The 22,311-nt window shown below is 44.0% G+C and overlaps 3 non-coding genes across 3 annotated transcripts; 1 reads left to right on the top strand and 2 right to left on the bottom strand.

Annotated features, from left to right (window-relative positions):
- Positions 1–354: 354 nt before the first annotated feature.
- On the bottom strand, positions 355–427 carry trnat-ugu (transfer RNA threonine (anticodon UGU)). Its single transcript has one exon. It is a non-coding gene; the product is annotated as a tRNA-Thr (tRNA).
- A 9,971-nt stretch (positions 428–10,398) lies between these two features.
- On the bottom strand, positions 10,399–10,480 carry trnas-gcu (transfer RNA serine (anticodon GCU)). Its single transcript has one exon. It is a non-coding gene; the product is annotated as a tRNA-Ser (tRNA).
- An 11,501-nt stretch (positions 10,481–21,981) lies between these two features.
- On the top strand, positions 21,982–22,053 carry trnaq-cug (transfer RNA glutamine (anticodon CUG)). The gene has a single exon. It is a non-coding gene; the product is annotated as a tRNA-Gln (tRNA).
- The last annotated feature ends 258 nt before the right edge of the window (positions 22,054–22,311 follow it).

Below are 22,311 nucleotides of genomic sequence, written 5' to 3'. Positions count from 1 at the left end.
GCTGTCTGTCAGACTCTAGTGGGAATTTAACTCACACCCTCTGAGTTACAATTCTAATGCTCTTATTAATGAGCTACGCGGTCTTGCCTGGCAAAACTGTGTCAACCTTTTAGAAGATTGACCAAAAGAAACGCTTGAAAATGTAGTCTAAACAGGACTGTAAGCCAGTGATTCTCATCCAGTGTGGACACATTGGTGTGCCGTCTGAAATTATAAAATTTCCCTTAATATCCTCAAAGACAATAACAACTCATCACATAACTGCTGGTCACCAGTACTATGGACAAGATAAGTGGAATTACACCCTCAACTCTTATATGTCAAGCTTGCGCAGTAAATGTTTAGTATACAATCAGGCCTCAGTGAGAATTGAACTCACGACCCCTAGTTTACAAGACCAGTGCTCTAACCACTGAGCTACAAGGCCTGTTCTGCTGTGGTTGATTATAAACTATAAATTATTTAACTACAATATTACAAAGTGGAAATCAGGATGTCACCACGTTTACCTCCCATGCTACTATTCTGCGACCAAGCAAGGCTAGATAGCTTGGCCAAGTTTGAGAATCAGTTAGCGTGCTTGAACCTCTGGTTGAAGCTGGTGGTTGAAGCTGGTGGTTGAAGCGCTAGTTTTTATGTACAAGTTTGAATGAGACAACAGCCAGGAACAGCCATGATTAATGAGAAACAGGAGGCCGGGCCAGAGCAACTTTGATAAAAGAGGAGGGGAAAGAGAAGGACGAAGAGGATATCTACAGTATGCCCTCAACTTGTCTTGAGTCAGAAGTTGATATTTTATACCAAACACTGGAAATGTTCTCAGTCTTGGAAAATGTTTGCTCATAAGAGGAGTTTGAAACTACACCTAAGAATACACACAGAAGGGAAACGTTTTTCCAACGATTCTCTCAGAAGAGGCACTTAACAAGTCACATGAGAACCCAGACTGGGGAGAAACGTTTTTCCTGCTCAGTTTGTGGCCAAAAATTCTTTCAGAAGGGTGACTTGCAAACACACACAAGAACCCACACCAGTGAGATATCCTTTTCCAGATCACTTTGTGGCCAAAGATTCTCTCACAAAGTAAACTTAAAACTACATGCAAGAACACACTCAGCTGAAAAAATATTTTTCCTGCTCAGTTTGTAGCCAATCTTTCGCAGAACTGTCACCTAAAAATAATGACAAGAACACACACAGTTGAGAAACCTTTTTCCTGCCCAGTTCCTGGCCAAATATTCTCACAGAAGGGTGACTTAAAAACACACACAAATACCCCCACCCATGAGAAACCTTTTTCCTGCTCAGTTTGTGGCCAAAGATTCGGTCAGACGGGACACTTAAAAACACATGCAAGAGTACACAGGACAGGAAACGTTTTCCTGCTCAGTTTGTGGCCAAAGATTCTATCAGAAGGTAAACTTAAAAACACATGGAAGAACACACACAGGTGAAAAAATTTTTTCCTGCTCAGCTTGTGGCCAAATATTCTCTCAGAAAGTAAACTTAAAATCAAATGCAAGAACACACTGGTGAAAAACCTGTCTCCTACTCACTTTGTGGCCAAAGATTCTCTCTGAAGAGAAACTTCAAAATCCACTAATTGTCGGACACCACGAGCGGTTACCTAATATGCAAGCCCCTTTTTTTTTGTTTGGCGCCACTGTGAGTGGCAGCCCCGCAGCAGTGTTCTCTCTTTTCCTCTTTATTTCCTTCCTTTCTCCTTTTTCTTTCTTTCTATTTGTCCATTCGGCAATGCTGGTGCTAGAGATGCACCGATCCGACTTTTTCAGTTCCGATACCGATACCGATGCCGTGCCTTTGCGTATCGGTCGATACCCGATACCGATCCGATATTATGGTTGATTTTTTTTTTTTAGACGTTTATTTCGAACATTAAAGAAATACAAGAAAAAAATAAAAATACAGAAAAATGATAACTCCATAATACAATAGAATATAAAAGAAAAAAGATATTGCATCATAATTTTCCTTTATCGTAAAATCATATTTGTTCAAAAAGGGAGTAGAAGGAAGCCTAAGCTTATCTGACTCTACCCCATGTAACTACATGTTTCTATTTAATTCTGTCAAGAATTTGTCCATAGTCAATATATTAAAGAAAGAAAAAAAAACATACATATATATATATATACATATATATATACATACATACACACATACATATATATATATATATACACATACATATATATACACATATATACACATATACATACATATATATACCATATATTTTCTCATTAAAATACAAATCAACTTAAACAACTTCACAGCATGTTACGGTATCCCGTCAATATTTTGTCCTTATACATTTTTTTAAACTTAGGTAAGGTACTACAGTTCTTTAATTCGTCACTGCTGGTGTTCCATAGTTCCACACCTCTAACTGTTATACAATGTAACTTTAAGTTTGTTCTCACCAAATCTCTTTTAAACATACGTGTTCCTCTTAAATAATGGGTACTTTCCCTCCACTCAAACAACCTCTGGATACTGTTTGGTAATTGATTATTTTTTATTTTGTACATGAGTTGGATGGTTTTAAAGTCGACTAGGTCGTTGTATTTCAGTGAGTTCAATTTAATAATTGAACTCACTGAAATAATAATTCCGATTTTATTTAAGAAGCTACATAACTCTACATGTGGAACAGAAAAGACAGTTCTCTGCTCTAAATTAGGGGTGTCCAAACTAACGGTCCAGTTTTTATTGGCCCGCAGCAAATTCTGAAAACATAATTGAATATGACCCGCACAAGAAGCTTGAGCTCAGCTTCTCAGTTTCCACACTAGATGGAGCCCGCCACACAAAGCGTTTGACGTCCCATTAACACCCCCCCGGAAGAGAAGCGAACACGCAGCGTTTGACATCCGATTAGCCCCCCCCCCCCCCCCCCCCCAATTCGGGAGAGAAGCGAACGCGCAGCCTTTGACGTCCCATTAGCAACCCGAAGAGAAGCGAACGCGCAGGGTTTGACGTCCGCTTAGCAACCCGGGGAAGAGAAGCGAACGTTCGCTCCATGTTTGCGTTTGTTTAGAAAACTCTCGTGGCATGCGGCACACGTGCTGCTAGCGTATGACGTAGCCCGCGTCCCAATAGATTAAGGAAAGTATCGGCTCACAGATCGGCTGTATTTTCCGATACCCGATCCATCTATTTTCTTGATATCGGGACCGTTATCCGATCCAGATATCGGATCGGTGCATCTCTAGCTGGTGCCATCTATCACAACTCGGTGTGTGCAGATTGTTTCGGATCGGATATTTTTTTCCCTGGGAGATGGGATGGCTGCACACATTGGTCGAGACCGGCGTGACTCTACGATGGCCATCCTGCTCATCCGGCCGGTGCTGACCAGATCCCTCGCCTTGGCCTCGCAGCCGCGACCCGTGTGGGAGGTCCGCTCCCTCATGCTCGTTGAAGCCAATGATCTTCGCCGTACCAGCCCCATGGTGACTATCTGCACGTGCCCCGACTGGGTGCCCAGGACGCTGCTCACACGTTTGCCTGTTTTGTGATGTTTTACCGATTTACGACCACGGTCCATTGGGCGGCGTTGAACTTGACTGCCCTTACACCTGTTTATGGACCCTGTGGAGGGTATTTTGCGTGTTTTGGGGTGTTCTTTGGAATTGAAGGGGGCTGGTTGGCCGGTGTTACTTTTTTCCTTTGTCTTGTTGCTTTGGTTTGATGGCTGAGATTCAAGAGTTTTTTTTTATTCAAGAGTTTTTATTCGCCATGTTTGAGCGTGCCAAACAAGGAATTTAACTTCGGTAAAAACACACCCTCAACATTTAGGTGACTAACAACATTCAGGACGTGAATAATGGCAAAAACAGTGTAGACAAATTCAAAAAGGTGTGAAGAGCTGAAGAGATGTTATTGCACAGTAATGTCTCTGAGACTCTATGAGTGGTGTGAGTTCATCAGAGCAACAGCCTGGGGGAAGAAGCTGTCTCTGTGTCTGCTGGTTTTGGCGTACCGAGCTCTATAACGCCGTCCGGAGGGGAGTAGTTCAAACAGACTGCAACCTTGGTGAGAAGGGTCTGTAGAGATGTTCCTTGCCCGATTCCTGGTCCTAGACAGGTACAAGTCTTAGATAGATGGGAGGTTGATTCCAATGATCTTTTCTGCAGTTCTGATTGTCCGTTGTAGTCTGTGCTTGTCTTGTTTGGAGGCCGATCCAAACCAGACAGTGATGGACGTGCAGAGGACAGACTGGATGATGGCAGTGTAGAAGGTCTTCAGAAGCTCTCGCGGCAGGTTGAACTTCTTGAGCTGTCTCAGGAAGTACAGCTTCTGCTGGGCTTTCTTCCGGACAGAGTCTATGTGGCCAGTCCATTTCAGGTCCTGAGAGATTGTGGTTCCCAGGAACTTGAAGGTGTCTGTGGAGAGATTAGTATTACTGCGGATAGTGAGGGGTAAAAGTGGTGAAGGGTCTCGCCTGAAATCCACTGTCATCTCCACGGTCTTGAGCGGGTTCACCTCCAGATGGTTTTGACTGCACCAGTGGACCAGACGCTCCACCTCTTGTCTGTACGCAGTCTCATCACCGTCCTGGATCAGTCCGATGAGAGTGGTGTCGTCTGCATACTTCAGGAGCTTCACAGGAGAGTCACCTGAGGAGAAATCATTGGTGTAGAGAGAGAAGAGCAGTGGGGAGAGGACGCACCCCTGAGGGGCTCCAGTGTTGGTGGTCCGGGTGTCAGATGTGATGCCCCCCAGCCTCAAACGCTGTCTCCTGTTGGTCAGGAAGCTGGTGATCCACTGACAGGTGGAGGCAGGCACCGCAAGCTGGATGAGCTTCTGTTGGAGGATGTCAGGGGCGATGGTGTTGAACGCCGAGCTGAAGTCCACGAACAGGATCCTGGCGTACGTTCCTGGGGTGTCCAGGTGGTGCAGGATGTAGTGCAGTCCCGTGTTGACCGCATCATCCACTGACCTGTTTGCCCGGTAGGCAAACTGGAGGTGGTCAAGCAGGGGGCCCATGACCTCCTTCAGGTGGTTCAGCACTAACCTCTCGAACGATTTCATGACCACAGATGTCAGTGCGACGGGTCTATAGTCATTCAAACCTGTGATGGCGGGCTTCTTGGCCACTGGAACGATGGTGGAGCTCTTGAAGCACGAGGGCACCTCACACAGCTCCAGAGAACGGTTAAAGATCCGTGCAAAGGTGGGCGCCAGCTGCTCAGCGCAGACTTTCAAGTAGGAAGGTGACACGCCGTCTGGGCCCGGTGCCTTTCTGGTCTTTTGTCTCCGGAACAGCTGGCGCACTTCCTCCTCGCGGACCTGGAGTGCCGGCGCGGCCTCTGCAAGAGAGTGAGTGGGTGACAACGATGATACAGGTGTGGACAGAGCAGTTGTGGGTAGAGGTGAGTATGTAGATTGTGCTGCCGGAGGTCCCGTTGTGTGGGAGGACAGATAAAACCTGCAGTAGAACTTGTTTAGCTGGTTAGCAAGCCTTGGGCTCTCGACAGGACGGGGGGTTCGTTTCTTGTAGCCCGTGATGCTCAGCAGACCTTTCCACACCGTTGAGGGATCAGGATTGGCAGAGAGGTGTCTCTTCAGGTTCTCCCCGTAGCACCTCCTGGCTTTCCTGACCTCTCGGTTCAGTGTGTTTCTGGTCTGCCTGAACAGCTCGCGGTCGCCGCTCCTGTAGGCCTCCTCCTTGACTTTGCGCAGCCTCCTGAGGTTCGGTGTAAACCAAGGTTTGTCGTTGTTGTACGTGCAGAAGGTCTTAGTCTGCACACACAGATCCTCACAAAAACTGATGTATATGTGACAGTGTCAGTGAGTTCATGAAAGTCTGAAGTTGCAGCTTCGAAAGCTCCCCAATCGCTGCAGTCAAAGCAGGCTTGGAGGTCCTGCCTTGACTCCACTGTCCACTTCCTCACAGTCCTCACCACAGGCTTAGAAGTTTTTAGTTTCTGCCTGTAGGCCGGGATCAGATGAACTAGACAGTGGTCCGAGAGTCCTAAAGCTGCACGAGCCGCAGAGTGGTATGCATCCTTGATCACGGTGTAGCAGTGGTCCAGAGTCTGTGCCCCTCTGGTGGGACACGTTACGTGCTGTCTGTATCTGGGGAGTTCGTGTGTGAGGTTCGCCCTGTTAAGATCACCCAGAACAATGATTAGTGAGTTTGGTAGAAGTTTCTCCATGTCTGTTACCTGGTCAGCCAGCATCTGCGTGGCTTCACTCGCACGTGCGTGTGGTGGGATGTAAACAGCCGTCATGACGATCGAGGAGAACACGTGGTGAATAGAACGGCCGGCAGTTTATGAAAAGTGTTTCTAGGAGAGGGCTGCAAAACTCTTTCAACACCGTGACATCAGTACACCAACGTTCATTAATGTAGAAACAGAGACCACCTCCCTTTGATTTTCCGGAGAGCTCCGCGCTGCGATCTGCTCGCATTAGCCTGAACCCGGCTAGCTCCACGGCGTGGTGGGGGGTTTGTTCGCTAAGCCACGTTTCCACAAAGCACAGCGCAGCGGATCTGCTGAAGTCCGTGTTCCTTGAAGTGAGGAGCAGCAGTTCATCCATTTTGTTCGCCAGGGAGCGGACATTCGCCAGATGAATTGACGGTAGGGCAGAACGGAACCCTTTCTGCCTCAGCCTTACGAGTGCTCCGGCTCGCTTTCCGCGCCGCCGTCGTCGCGCTAGCTTGTACAGCACCGCCGCTCCGGCTAGAATCTCCGACAAACAGTCTGAATCGGAGAGAACAGGAGAGAAAATACCAGAAGAAGTCTGTCCGATGTTTAACAGAGCTTCTCTGGTAAAAGTGATCCGGGATGGACAGCAGAGGACACAGAAAACACACAAAATAAGACAAATAAACAGAGAGCGACTCACCGTGGCTGCCATCCGCGGCGCCATCATATGACGTCACTGAGTTGCGCTCATGTCATCTGGGTGTCTTTTACATACCAGCTCTATCAAAGTCAAAAGTCAAAGTCAGCTTTATTGTCAATCTCTCCACATGTCACAACACACAAAGAGACCGAAATTACGTTTTCTCTATCCCACGGCGACTGGGGCCTGAATTTCCCCACTCCCGGGGATCTATAAAGTTTCAATCAATCAATCAATCAATCAATCAATCAATCAATCAATCAATCAATCAATCAATCAACCAATCAATCAATCAATCAATCAATCAATCAATCAATCATCTGTCTTGGTTCCTGTTCGAGTGGTGCTCACCAACTTATTTTGCAAGAACCACATGGGAGACAATTAAGTCTTTTTGGGCACCTGCAGGTGGAGAGTCCATTCGTCAATGATCGAACGACGTCTGACTCTCGCTTCCCGCAAGAGCGTTTTTATTGAGAAAAACAGGGTGGGGGTGACAGTGGACTGGATAGAGAAGAAAAAGCCCTTGACCTCTAGTCAAAGCATAGCAGGAGATGTTTTACGACATTGTGTAGGATGGGACAATCTATGTTATTTATTACTGGTTACGCACCAACATAAGCATAAAACTAATCTAGCTAGGTTATTTATTACTGGTTACATACATTCCAACATAATCATATGATCAAGATAGTTTGGAAAACCCTGACAGCTCCCACAATTGTCATGCTGTTATGTTTTGTGAGTTGTTTTTGTCTTGTCCTGTTTGTCGTATTGTCACTTCCTGTTTTGTTTTGGTAACTCTCCTCTCGTTTCAGTTCGTGGGTCCTTCCTCTGTGTGTCAGGCTACTTGTCTTCCCTGATCCCAATTGTGTGCACCTGTGTCTTTGGTCCTAATTGTCTGCACCTGTGTCCTCACCTTTCTATGTGTATTTAGCCAGCGTCTTCCCCTTGTCTTGTGCCAGTGCGTCTGTTGGATTTTGTCCACAATTTAGGGAGCGCGCTATCTGCGCCTCATGGCCATTGCCAATCACCTGTTATCCAATTTACTCACTGCATGCTCGTTTGATTTCTTCAGATTTAGGAAAATGCTAAGACACTGAAGCAGAAATTAGACTTACACAGGTTGGTTGAGTTCAATCACAATTCTTGTTAAGAAAGCTCTGTTTTCAGGAAAGTACAATACAGCGCTGGGCCTTTCAAGAGCAGAGAGTCTCCATTCAGAAAACGCCACATTCAAGGTTCTTTGGTCAGCTTATATTCATTTCCACATGCCAATGTGGGCCGAGTTTGTTGGGTGATGAGTCAGGGGGTGTGGCAAGTTCGCAGGAGATTCTGATTTCATGGGAGTGGGTGGTGGTTATGAGCGATTCAGTGTGTGTGGGGGCTGTTGTCTTCCATCCCGTCTTTCGGCCTTGGCGATCATCTTTGGCCGAGTCCTTGGCTGGCTCCCTCTGGCACCTGCTGGTTTTTATCTCCAAGTGACCTTCCTGTAAACATTCCCCTCCATTCTTGCACATAGACTGTCTCACCTCATCCTTTCATAATTATTTCAATTTTGTCATTTTGTACGAAATTATGTGAGCTTTTTGTCTGTGACATCATTAATCTATTAATGTTCCTTGACTATGCAAAGTTTGTTCTTTTGATACTCCATGTCTTTGCTTACGTCATTATTTTCTTAGTTTAATCATGCTTCCAACCATATATTTTCTTTGTTAGGCAAAATATTTCCCTCTGTCCAGAACGTTCAGTAGTAATCGAAAATTGGCGTCTAGCATTAGTCAAAACATAAAATACAATCAAGTACTGAACATTTTTAGACGACTTTGGCAGTGTCCGTGATTTAGAGAATCATCAGGCATGCATTAAACAGTTCCTTAAGGGTCATTAAGCTATTCAAGCAATATATCAAAAAACATTTGTTATTTCAAAGTGCTCAGAAATATATATCAGTTCATAAAGTTATAAAAACCTTTGTCATTACCACCTATCAAAAATGTCTAGTTATGTCTTCTTTATTGAGTTGGTGTGTAGGTATAATTATATGCTTAAAATGTTTCTTTTATTGATTGAATATGTGAATATACTTTTCTACTTATGTACTTTATTCAATGAGGTTTGAGCATATCTGTTTTTGTAGCTAGGCAGGACTTTTTGTATTTTGACCCCATTCCTTCACGTCTTGTCCCGTCTTGAGCACCAGCGATCGCGTGAGTAACAGATATTGCTTTAGAGAACCTAGTTTAGAAGATACCTTTTTTTTGTCAAGCCTGAGCGCTGTTTTTCAATTTTGTTTTTTGCCACCGTGTTTTCCCTCGTTTTGAGGTGCTTTTGGTTTTTGCTGTCTTCAGCCTTGTTTTCCCTCTTTTTGAGGCGCTTTTGGTTTCTTTGTGCTGTCTCCAGCCTGTTCGAATAAATACCTTTTGTTTGCACTCTGCATCCGAGTCCTCTCCCTGATCCAAGCCTGACAACAATAGCTCATACAAGATGTCTCCCGGGTCTCTTAGCTGGCTCGTGTCTTTGTTTGTTAGCCTTGGAAACTCCTCTATCTTGTTTAGCAGTGTGTCCTCAATTGCTTCTGAGGAACGGTGACACTCTTCAAGCCGTTCCCAAATCATCTTTACGCCTCCAGCGGGTACTGCATGAACCCTTTTCACCTGTTCTGCAGATCTTGGATCTAGCCACCTTGTTAGTAGGTCGAACTCCTCTCTTTCTGATAAATTTAAGTCTTTAGTCGCGCCAATAAATGATACTTTCCATGTCCAATAGTTTTGCGGTTTGTCGTCAAATTGCAGTAAACCAACGCTGACGAGTTACCGTATTTTCACGATTAAAACGTGCACCGTAATAAAAGGCGCAGTCTCAGTTATGTGTGCCATGACTGTGTTTAACACACATATGGCGCACCGCATCATAGGGTGCGGGTTTTATATATACAATCCACGCCCCTTTAACGTTCTCATGGCGCTCTCAACTACGTCCGCCTTACAACAACACACACAAACAAACACATACACACACACACACGCACACAAATACACACACGCAGCAGTGACTCTCCAATACACATCGATACCAAATGATCAGGTGTTGCTTTCCCGCCTTTTCCGGACAGTATAAAAGCTTCTTACCTGGAGATGGAGGATGTTGTTACATCTGCTGAAGTGCCATGTGTACTGACCCCCATTAAACAACCCAAGATCTTGCCAATAAAGAACAAACCGTTACCCCACATCTTAGTTTTCCTGACCCAACAACGGACATCATCAACAACACTTATCCCACTTGCTTCCTTTGGAGGCATGATTAGAGTTGTTGCAATCTTCAGAGTAACTAGAATGTAATAACGAACGGAGTCAGTTGGCATGCGGGTCCTCTCGTGAGGTTTGACAATCGAATTTCGTTCGACATCCGGAGCAAAAAATTCTCGAATTTTTTGTTCAAATATTGATTTGTTCGAGAACCGGGACGTTCAGAAACCGAGGCTCCACTGTAAAAGAATGTAACATTAACTTTCGACGAGGATGGGATTTGAACCCATGCGTGCAGAGCACAATGGATTAGCAATCCATCGCCTTAACCTCTCGGCCACCTCGTCTTGCTCATATGGCATTGACAACACGTTGTGCCGAGATACTTTGTGTGAAAATCCGACGAGTATGATGAAATGCTGAGTGGAGAGCACAATGGAGTAGCAACCCATCGCCTAAATATCTCAGCCATCGCATCTCATGCATGAGTTGTATGGGCGACATGATATGTCATGTACGGGGTAGTATAAGCTACAAGGTAAAATGATACGATACTTTAGATGTGAAATGAAGAAGAGCTAAGCCACAAAAGAAGTGACACTGTCAGCAAAGAAAAACATTTTTTCAATGTTGTCTCACCCCGAATCTTTGGGATCATCGGCTCTGCGCAGTTGGATAGTTCCACTAACATTTTAACATCAACATTCTTTCATGGTCTGCCTGGGTATCTCGGCTGAAGATCCTAAAGAAAAGAACCTAAATTTCTTGTATGCTATTGCATGACTGTATAGCCTCCGGCCGTCATGACTACATTTTACCGTGGCACCATTGAGAGCGTCCTCTCCAGCTGTATTGCTGTTTGGGGTGGCGGCTGCACTGACTACAACTGGAAGGCCCTGCAGCGCATAGTGAACACGGCTGGTAAGATTATTGGTGCTTCACTCCCCTCCTTGAAAGACATTTACATCTCCCATCTCACCCGCAAGGCGACCACGATTGTGAGTGATGTGAGTCACCCCGCTCACTCTTTGTTTGATCTTCTGCTCTCTGGGAAGAGGTATAGGAGCCTGCGCTCCCGCACCACCAGACTCAACAACAGCTTCATACTCCAGGCTGTTAGGATCCTGAACTCGCTTCCCTTTCTGCGTAGCGTCCTGTACTTTTGCGCTATGCTTACTGTCTGCTGTATGCACACTGGCTCCGTTTTGCTCTTCTTATTTATTGTGTTATCTGTTTATTTATTATTTGTTCATCACTCTTATTTATTGTTTGTGCCTTCTTGTTTTTATATTGTGTCGTTTACTTGTATGTCTTTCGTGTAATATGTCTCGTCGCCGTGGGATAGAGAAAACGTAATTTCGGTTTCTTTGTATGTCTTGACATGTGAAGAGATTGACAATAAAGCTGACTTTGACTTTTTGACTTTTGTGGCCGTAGCATCCCCGGAACGAATCTGGGTCATGGCGTATTTAAATTACCTTGCTGAATTTGTCCGTTGTTCACTGTTAGACGCAGAGACCACTGCTCCAGCAGAAGAAGCCGAAACCCTACAAACAGCAACCACAGAATCATCTCAACCACTAGACCGGACCCAGACCGACCCTCTATCGCCTACAGCCGCCGGTACGGAGACCAACCATGCTCAGCAGCTCCCACATGCTTCAGACCCCCCCACCTCTCCAACTCCAGAAACCCATCACCCCCCCCTCCTCTCATCCACCCCCCACACCTCACCCTACACACCCCCAGAACCCCACCCCCCTTCTCTAATCCACCCCCCACTTCCCACCCTCCTCCATATCCCTTTCTCCCTCCCCCCCTCCACTGCCCTTCTCATCACACATGAATGAGAGGATTGAACGGGCAAACATCAATATAGCCAGCCCCCATCGATGCTCCACCCAGGATCCCCAAACCGACCTGAACGAACCCAGCCCCCATCGATGCTCCACCCAGGCTCAACCCCTCCCCATAAGCAAACTGAACAGCTCTCTACACAAACCCCCTTTCCCTCACCTAACTCCCCCCATACGTCCTCCCTTGTCCCATTACTCCCCGCAAGCCAGAGTTCTAAAGAAAATTCCTCACCCAAAAACAGCAAGAACAAGGTCACACAGCAACATACTCCAGAAGCTATCACAACGCTGATCACTCCTAGAATAAACAACCCTATCATCCTAGTTTGTTCCGTCCCTGGATCAAACCTGATACCCATCCGTCAGAAACAGCTCCAGAAATCAAAACACTCCACCAGAACCAAAACAATTCGAGCGGCCCTGCTCAATATTAGATCATTAGTCAATAAATCACTTCTCATCAATGACCTCATTACGAGTAATGAATTAGATATCATGTTTCTTACAGAGACCTGGCTTGATCTAGATAACAGAGAATATATCCTTAATGAATCAACTCCACCTAATTCCAACTGCATTGACGCCCTCAGAATCGGAAAGAGAGGGGGAGGCGTTTTCCTAATCTATTCTGATTTGTTTCAATGTAAACGGACGTCATTTGGAGATTGTCTTTCGTTTGAGTATCTTGCAGTTGTAATGAAGTCTTCTCCCCCTGTCCTACTTATGGTTGTATACAGACCCCCAGGTTATGCTAATAACTTCTTCGTCGAATTCTCTGAACTCCTCGCTATAATCTCCTTGGAACATGACTAGAGATGCACCGATCCGACTTTTTCAGTTCCGATACCGATACCGATGCCGTGGCTTTGCGTATCGGTCGATACCCGATACCGATCCGATATTATGGTTGATTTTTTTTTTTTAAACGTTTATTTCGAACATTAAAGAAATACAAGAAAAAAATAAAAATACAGAAAAATGATAACTCCATAATACAATAGAATATAAAAGAAAAAAGATATTGCATCATAATTTTCCTTTATCGTAAAATCATATTTGTTCAAAAAGGGAGTAGAAGGAAGCCTAAGCTTATCTGACTCTACCCCATGTAACTACATGTTTCTATTTAATTCTGTCAAGAATTTGTCCATAGTCAATATATTAAAGAAAGAAAAAAAAAACATACATATATATATATATACATATATATATACATACATACACACATACATATATATATATATATACACACATACATATATATACACATATATACACATATACATACATATATATACCATATATTTTCTCATTAAAATACAAATCAACTTAAACAACTTCACAGCATGTTACGGTATCCCGTCAATATTTTGTCCTTATACATTTTTTTAAACTTAGGTAAGGTACTACAGTTCTTTAATTCGTCACTGCTGGTGTTCCATAGTTCCACACCTCTAACTGTTATACAATGTAACTTTAAGTTTGTTCTCACCAAATCTCTTTTAAACATACGTGTTCCTCTTAAATAATGGGTACTTTCCCTCCACTCAAACAACCTCTGGATACTGTTTGGTAATTGATTATTTTTTATTTTGTACATGAGTTGGATGGTTTTAAAGTCGACTAGGTCGTTGTATTTCAGTGAGTTCAATTTAATAATTGAACTCACTGAAATAATAATTCCGATTTTATTTAAGAAGCTACATAACTCTACATGTGGAACAGAAAAGACCAAAGGCAATGGCATCAGGCAGACTACACAGTTCTCTGCTCTAAATTAGGGGTGTCCAAACTAACGGTCCAGTTTTTATTGGCCCGCAGCAAATTCTGAAAACATAATTGAATATGACCCGCACAAGAAGCTTGAGCTCAGCTTCTCAGTTTCCACACTAGATGGAGCCCGCCACACAAAGCGTTTGACGTCCCATTAACACCCCCCCGGAAGAGAAGCGAACACGCAGCGTTTGACATCCGATTAGCCCCCCCCCCCCCCATTCGGGAGAGAAGCGAACGCGCAGCCTTTGACGTCCCATTAGCAACCCGAAGAGAAGCGAACGCGCAGGGTTTGACGTCCGCTTAGCAACCCGGGGAAGAGAAGCGAACGTTCGCTCCATGTTTGCGTTTGTTTAGAAAACTCTCGTGGCATGCGGCACACGTGCTGCTAGCGTATGACGTAGCCCGCGTCCCAATAGATTAAGGAAAGTATCGGCTCACAGATCGGCTGTATTTTCTGATACCCGATCCATCTATTTTGTTGATATCGGGACCGATATCCGATCCAGATATCGGATCGGTGCATCTCTAAACATGACTGTATATCAATAGTAGGTGACTTTAATATTCACATAGACAACCTCAATGATAATAACATCAAAGAACTAAACAACCTCCTTGACACCTTCGACCTATCCCAGCATATCTCTGGACCTACACACAACAGAGGCCATACACTAGATTTATTCATAACCAGAGGTCTTGAGTCATCTTTCCTCTCAGCAGTCAATATTGCCTTATCTGATCACTTCTGCATCTTTATCGAAATGAAGGTCACCCCTATAGCTCTCAGTCAACCACAAACCATTAAAAAGCGGCACTTTAATCAGGCCACTAGTACACTATTTATGGAGGCCTTCTCGCAGGCCCCTACCCTTCCATCAGAATCTGTCAATGACCTCCTAGAAAGCACCATGGACATACTCTCTCTCTGTAAAAGATAAAAAAGAGAGTCTAGAAAAGCAGAACGCAAATGGCGGAAAACTAAACTTCACATTCATCATGATATTTACAAAGACCGCCTTAAATCCTATAACCAAGAACTAAAAAACCCCAGACAATCTTTCTTTGCTGACATAATCAACAAAATCACAAATGACGCTCGTACTCTCTTTGCCACCATTAACAGGCTAACAAACGCCCCCCCTCCAATTGCCCCTGATTTCCTATCCACTGTCAAATGCAATGGATTTGCAACCTTCTTCAAGGATAAAATTAAAAACATCAGATTAGCCATCAGTAAAAGGACCTATGGCACCAATGCACCAACTGAAAAGGTGCCTAGTAAACATGACCCAATTTAATATCATTGACCAAAAACAACTAGAAGAAACAGTGCAAAGCCTTAAATCCTCAACATGCTGCCTTGACACCTTGCCAACAAGCTTTCTAAAAAAATGTCCACAAATGCCTTGCCCCAGACCTACTGCAGATAATAAACACTTCTCTACTTACAGGCATCTTTCCACGATCTTTGAAAACTGCTGTTGTGAAGCCCCTATTAAAGGAGCCTAATCTTGACCACTCCATAATCAGCAATTTCAGACCAGTATCAAATCTTCCTGTTTCAAGCAAAATACTCGAAAGAACTGTCTATCAACAACTCTGTGCCTTCCTATCCTCCAATAACATACTAGATCCCTTCCAATCCGGTTTCCGACCCCATCACAGCACCGAAACTGCGCTTCTCAGAGTTATCAATGACATCCGAATGAACACGGATTCAGGTAAAATCTTAATTCTAGTGTCACTAGACCAGGGGTGGGCAAACTTTTTGACTCGCGGGCCGAACTGGGTTCTAAATTTGGACCGGTGGGTCGAACCAGGAGCAGATGGACGTAGGCTTTGTGTGAAGTCATATAAGCGACCTGCAAAGGTCATTGCATAAAAGATTTTGGCCTTTAGTAGGTAGTAAAGCATGGATATTCCAAACAAGTTTTTTGAAAACAAATGCATTTATTAACAGCATTAAAAAAAAAAAAAAATTCACAAAAAAACCTGCTATCAGTGATTCTCATAAAATACGACACTGTTATTATGAATAACAGAATAACGTCACGTCGCGTACGTCGGGCCAAATTGGCGACTCTTTTAAACGCTCGGCACTGTGTTCACCTTGCTTTTCCTTGGGGGACTCATTTTAATGGAAAGATTCCAGGGGAAGGTTTGTGGCTGGCTTTAGCGCAAAACTGCATCTGAAAGCTCAGCGCGCGAATTACAAGAATGCTGTCGTCAAAGCCCACGCTCTAAATTCGGGACTGATACGAATAGAGCGAGAGTGCGCCATGTCCGTACTACTGAGTACGTACACGCACTTGTGAGTGTGCACCGAGCTTTCTGACACGGCTTCTGGTAGTAAATGCGCATGCGAGCGCTTCGCCATCTACTGGGGAAACGCAGTCATTGCAGGCAAAATTACCAAAAAAAAAAAAGTTTAATAATACAATTTGTTCAGGGTTGGCGAGCCGGATTAAACGGTCCCGTGGGCTGGATGTGGCCCACGGGCCGTAGTTTGCCCACCCCTGCACTAGACCTTAGTGCTGCGTTCAATACGGTTGACCATGAAATTCTATTAGACAGACTGGAAAACTGGGTGGGTCTTTCCGGCAAGGTTCTTGACTGGTTCAGATCCTATCTGCAAGACAGGAACTACTTTATCTCTATCGGCAATTTCATCTCTGACCTGACCAATATGACATGTGGGGTACCCCAAGGCTCAATCCTAAATCCGGTCCTATTCAATCTCTACATGCTCCCAATTGGCCCAATACTCCAAAAAACAACATAGCCTACCACAGCTACGCAGATGACACACAACTTTACATAGCCCTCTCATCGGATGACTATACCCCTATAAATACACTATACCAAACCATTGAGCAAATAAATGACTGGATGTGCCAGAATTTCCTCCAACTAAACAAGGACAAAACAGAGATAATTGTCTTTGGCGCTAAAGCAGAAAGGCTCAAAGTCACTGCTCAATTAAAATCCCTAGCCCTTAAACAAAAGGAACAAGTACAAATTCTTGGCATTATTATTGAAAATGTGCCTTCTTCCAGCTAAAAAAAATAGCAAGGCTCAGAGGCTATACATCCAAACAAGATCTTGAAAAATTAATTCATGCCTTCATATCTAGCAGATTGGACTATGGGAACAGCCTCTTCGAAGGCCTACCAAAGAAAGCTATGAAACAACTACAGCTCATTCAAAATGCTGCTGCTCGAGTTCTAACAAGAACCAAGAAAGCAGAACACATTTCACCAATACTCAAGTCCCTACACTGGCTACCAGTATGCCATAGAATAGATTTTAAGATTCTGCTAATAGTTTATAAATCTCTAAATGGGCCAGGGCCAAAATACCTCTCTGAACTGCTCCAACACTATGAACCTTCTAGATCACTTAGGTCATCGGGAACAGGCCTGCTAATTGTTCCCAGGTACAAAACAAAACATGGTGAAGCTGCTTTTTGCCATTATGCCCCCCATAGCTGGAATAAACTCCCAGAGGACATTAGATCTGCCCCTACTGTTAGGGTTTGCAGAATATCTTTATCGTATGATTATGTTGTAATGTAACCTGTAATAATTTAACTAGCTTGTCCTGTCTAGACAAAAGTAGTTGACCAAAGTGCTAAGATCTTTTCAACTGATTGACTAGACGCAGAGGAAGCAATCAAAGTTGCTTTGTTTACAGAAAGTCGTAAAAGGCCCCCTGCTATGCTTTGATCAGCAGGGGAGCAGCTTCACCCCCTCCTGTGTGTTCCCACACCCCCACTTTCAACCCCACTCTTTTTCTCTCAATAAATATGCACCTGAAAAGGCCTGAGTCAGACCTCCATTCGACCATCGCTGTAACCACAGCTATGAATGGACTCTCCGCCTGCAGATGTTTAAAATGACTTACTTGACTCCTGTGTGGTTCTTGCAAAATAAGTTAGAGTGAGCACCACCCTAACACCTACCCTACCCATCTTTAAATCTAAACTTCATCTAAATAAAACTTCAAACTTTTTTATTCTCTTTTGCTTTCTAGCTGCTTCTAAAGCAATGATGTTGTTTTTGTTTCTGTTTGTTTATCATAATCTAAAATGTTCTTAAATGTTCTTAAATGAATTTATGCCAGGCTCTGACCTGATGTGATTCTGTTCTATAATCTATCAATGACGTTAAATCTATTTTTTTAAATGAATTTATGTACCGTATTTTGCGCCCTATTAGGCGCACCGGGGTATAAGGCGTACCTTCAATTAACGGCCCATTTTAAAACTTTGTCCATATATAAGGCGCACCGAACTATAAGGCGCATAAAATAGAAGCTTTACTGCAACAAACTGAGGTTGACTAGGGTTGCGGTATGCACCCACTAGCCAATAACCAATGAGCCCTCTGTAAACAATCGCGCTTCTCAAACGATCTCCTATAAAATTATTGGAACTGACTAAAGTTCGATCTAACGCATTGGTACTACTTACATATGTTTCCCTTCCATATCGATCCGTAGATTTACTCGAAACATTAACAGAGCAGCCTATTTTGACATGAAGTAGCCTCACGCGTATAGCAGCTATCATTATAGCATTAGCCATCCGCAATTTCCTATGAGCCTCAGCTCGCAATCTCCCATGAGCCTCAGCAAAGTGTAAACAATTGCGTTTCTCAAACGATCTCCTATAAAATGATCAGAACTGACTAAAGTTCGATCTAACGCATTGGTACTACTTACCTATGTTTCCCTTCCATATCGATCCGTAGATTTACTCAAAACATGAACAGAGCAGCCTATTTTGACATGAAATAGCCTCGCGCGTATAGCAGCTATCGTTATAGCATTAGCCATTCGCAATTTCCTATGAGCCTCAGCTCGCAATCTCCCATGAGCCTCAGTAAAGTGTAAACAATCGCGTTTCTCAAACGATCTCCTATAAAATGATCAGAACTGACTAAAGTTCGATCTAACGCATTGGTACTACTTACCTATGTTTCCCCTCCATATTGATCCGTAGATTTACTCGAAACATGAACAGAGCAGCCTATTTTGACATGAAATAGCCTCGCGGGCACAACAGCTATTCGGTGACGGCCCCTGACTACAGTTACCGTAATGTTGGGAAGCGATGCGACCTTGTAATTTACTAGTCGTACTAAAACGTACTAAAACATTGTGGCAGAGCACTGTGTACAACCAGTATGGATCAACAAATTCATCACTTGATCCATAAATATGGCGCACCGGACTATAAGGCGCACTGTCGACTTTTGATAAAAATTTAGGTTTTTAGGTGCACCTTATAGGGCGGAAAATACAATAAATGCTATGCATTGCTTCACCTGCTTTCAAAAATTTGTTTTGTAAAGCACTTTGAATTGCCTCTGTGTATGAAATGTGCTATATAAATAAATTTGACTTTGACTTTGTTACCAAACAGCCTTCTGTTGAACACAAGCTTCCAGACATTACGTCCAACTACGTTTCAACATCAACTTTATTTCATAAAGTTCTTCCTAATTCATCTTGGCGAAACTCCCTTAGGCGTTCCCATTTTTTTTTTTAGGCCTGGCAGCAGTAGACACACAATTATGACTCTGAAAGGACACGTCCAAACCGGCTATGATATCAGAATAATCACTGAAATGCAGTCCTCAGGTCCATGTCATATTCGCTACCAATCGGAATGTAACGAAACTGTTTCTACCCAGTCACGAACTGGGGACTTTTCGCGTCTTAGGCAAACGTGATAATCACTACACTATGGAAACATCTGCTAGAGTGGTGCACCTTACTTACTGGACCAAAGGTGAGGGCTGCTGGGCACCAAGCGCACCCGAACCATCACTATTTGAGATCTTTACGGTTACTCCATCATTTATTCACATTTGGTGAAACCTCCCCAAATCCCCACTCAAACATGCAAAGCATACGATTCGACATGAAAGCAAATCCATTTGTATCATGTAAGGACTTTTGACTTGTGATCTGGTGCTCCCTGTGTGGAGTTTGTAGGTTCTCCGGGTTTTCCTCCCACATCACAAAAACATGCTTGGTCAGCCGATTTAGTAATCCAAACTGCCCATAGGTGTGAGTGCCAGTGTGAATGATTGTTGTCTCTGTGTGCCCTGCGATTGTCTGGCAACCGGTTATAACGTGTCCCCCGCCTACTGTCCGATGACTGCTGGGATAGGCTCCAGCACGCCTGCGACCCCTCGCAGTACCGATAATGGACGGAATGGATGGAATTGAATGCCGATCAGTTTAGGGCCTGAAGAGGGAGCAACAGCAATATGCAGATACTCCTATTAGTTTATACAAACATATCAATCAATGTGTAAATAATTTACCCAAACACAGTTGCTCAATCAGAGCACAGACACAGCACACAGAGCTTTGTGACTTTCACTTACACATAGGCAGTGAGCACAGACACGGCACACAGAGCTCAGTTAAGTTCCATGACACATAGTCACAAAACAGTCAGTATATAACAGGACATTCAGGTGATAACAGAACAGACCTTATCCTTCCCTTCCGTTCCCTTCCTAGTTCCTGCTTTTGGTCAGTATAAAGCCTTCTGATTTGAAGTTTGACGTTGTTGTTTCATCTGCTGAAGTGCCTTGTGCACTGACTGCCATTAAAAAACCTAATATCTGTTACAAAAACTGTTACTCCACATTTTTGTTTTCCTTGCTTAACGATGGACACCTTGAACAAAACGCAACAGGCCGTTTTAGCTATACTATTCACGGCCTCGGCTCGGCAAACTGAGGCTCAATTCCCCGACACGGAGTCTAAAATCAAAAGGATCATAAGACTTGTTTCCAACCAGGGACCTTCAGCGTGTGAGGGAATGTGATAACCACTACACCATGGAAACTGCGCTGACACATAGCCTTTTGAAGAGCCTGGCAAAAGTTAAACAAAAGTGCGAAACCTGGTTTTCACCCAGTCTCAAATCAGGTACCCTTTAGCGAAACGACGCAGCCTGGGCTCGGCAAATCGGGCTTCAATTCCCCGACGTGTTTATTTCTTTGTATGGAAAAATTGCTTTTGCTGGCACAGTTTTGAAAAGCAAATCAAAAAGTTTATAAGTGCCTGCTTTCTTCCTCACTCACTTTTGTTGAACTTTTGCCAGGCTTCTCAAAATGCTTTGGACTTCACAGCAGTTTCCATAGCGTAGTGGTCATCATGTTCTTCTAAGACGCGAAACACCCCCTGTTTGAGACTGGGTGGAAACAACATTTTCTAAATCTATTTGTCAGTGTTGTCTGCTTTGCAAAGTGTGCCAGAGACACCTCGGCAAACAGGAGCCATATAGTATTTGATAAAGTAATCACATGTTCTCCGAGTTACAATGTCAACTGGTGGAACTTACTTTAGATCTTGGATGGTTTTAAAGCTAATGCTCTTCTGGATTACCGAGTAATCGGTTGAGACCGGCGTAACTCTACGACGGCTTCCTGCTTATCCGGCCGGTGCTGACGGGTCCCTCGCCTTGGCCTCGCAGCCTCGTGCTCGTCGGAACCAACGACTTTCGCCGTGCTAGCCCCGTGGTGTCCATCTGCACGTGCCCAGGACGCTGCTCACACGTTTGCCTGTTTTGTGATGTTTTCACCAATTCACGACCACGGTCCATTGGGCGCCGTTGAATTGGACTGTCCTTACACCTGTTTATGGACCCCATGGAGGCTATTTTGTGTGTTTTGGGGTGTTCTTTGATATTGAGGGGTGCTGGTTAGCCGCTGTTACTTTTTTTCCTTTGCTTTGATGGCTTTTATCTTTCGCACTTACTGGCTTTCTTTGTGGCGCTGTTGTGTGGCAGCCTTATGAGAGCCTATTGAGTTGCGCTCATGCCTTCTGTGTCTTTTGTATACCCGCTCTGTGGTATGGATTCTGATTGGGCCTGAATTTCCCCACCCCCGGATCAATAAATGTTCAATCAATCAATCAATCAATCAATCAATCAATCAATCATTTAGTCAATGTTGGCATGGTGTGATTGTGAGCACTCTGAATCTAGCAATCCAAGTTCAAGTCTTGGTGGAACTTCCAATTTGTAGTCATTTACATGAAACAATTGGAAATTCCAATTCAGTACTTTGTGGACAGCCCTATGAGTGTGTCAGCCCTGCCTCCACTACTTCTGTCAATTTCGTAAAATGGGGACCTTAGTTAGTGCATTGTGCTAAGAAAAATTATGGTCCTCCGTCTGTCACTGCCAGGGTTCTATGGTGTAATGGTGAGCACTCTGGACTCTGAATCCAGTGATCCGAGTTCAAGTCTCGGTGGGACCTCAAATAATTTGTCATTTAGCTGGGAAAAATTTGCAAAATGGTGATAGCTTGTGTGCTGCCCCATGAAATTGTATGCTTCCCTACACCTGAGGGTTCCATGAGCGCTCTACACTCTGAATCCAGTGATCAAAGTTTTAGTCCCGGTTGGACCTCAAATCTTTGGTCATATACATATACGTCGTATGCAAAGGTTTGGGCGCCCCAATCAATTTCAACATTTTCTTTATAAATCCTTGGCTGTTCGCATCAGCAATTTCA

The sequence above is a fragment of the Syngnathus typhle genome, linkage group LG9 (genome assembly GCF_033458585.1).
Source record: "Syngnathus typhle isolate RoL2023-S1 ecotype Sweden linkage group LG9, RoL_Styp_1.0, whole genome shotgun sequence".
In the NCBI taxonomy this organism is placed as follows: Eukaryota; Metazoa; Chordata; class Actinopteri; order Syngnathiformes; family Syngnathidae; genus Syngnathus; species Syngnathus typhle.
This window is presented reverse-complemented; position numbering and strand designations above follow the sequence as displayed.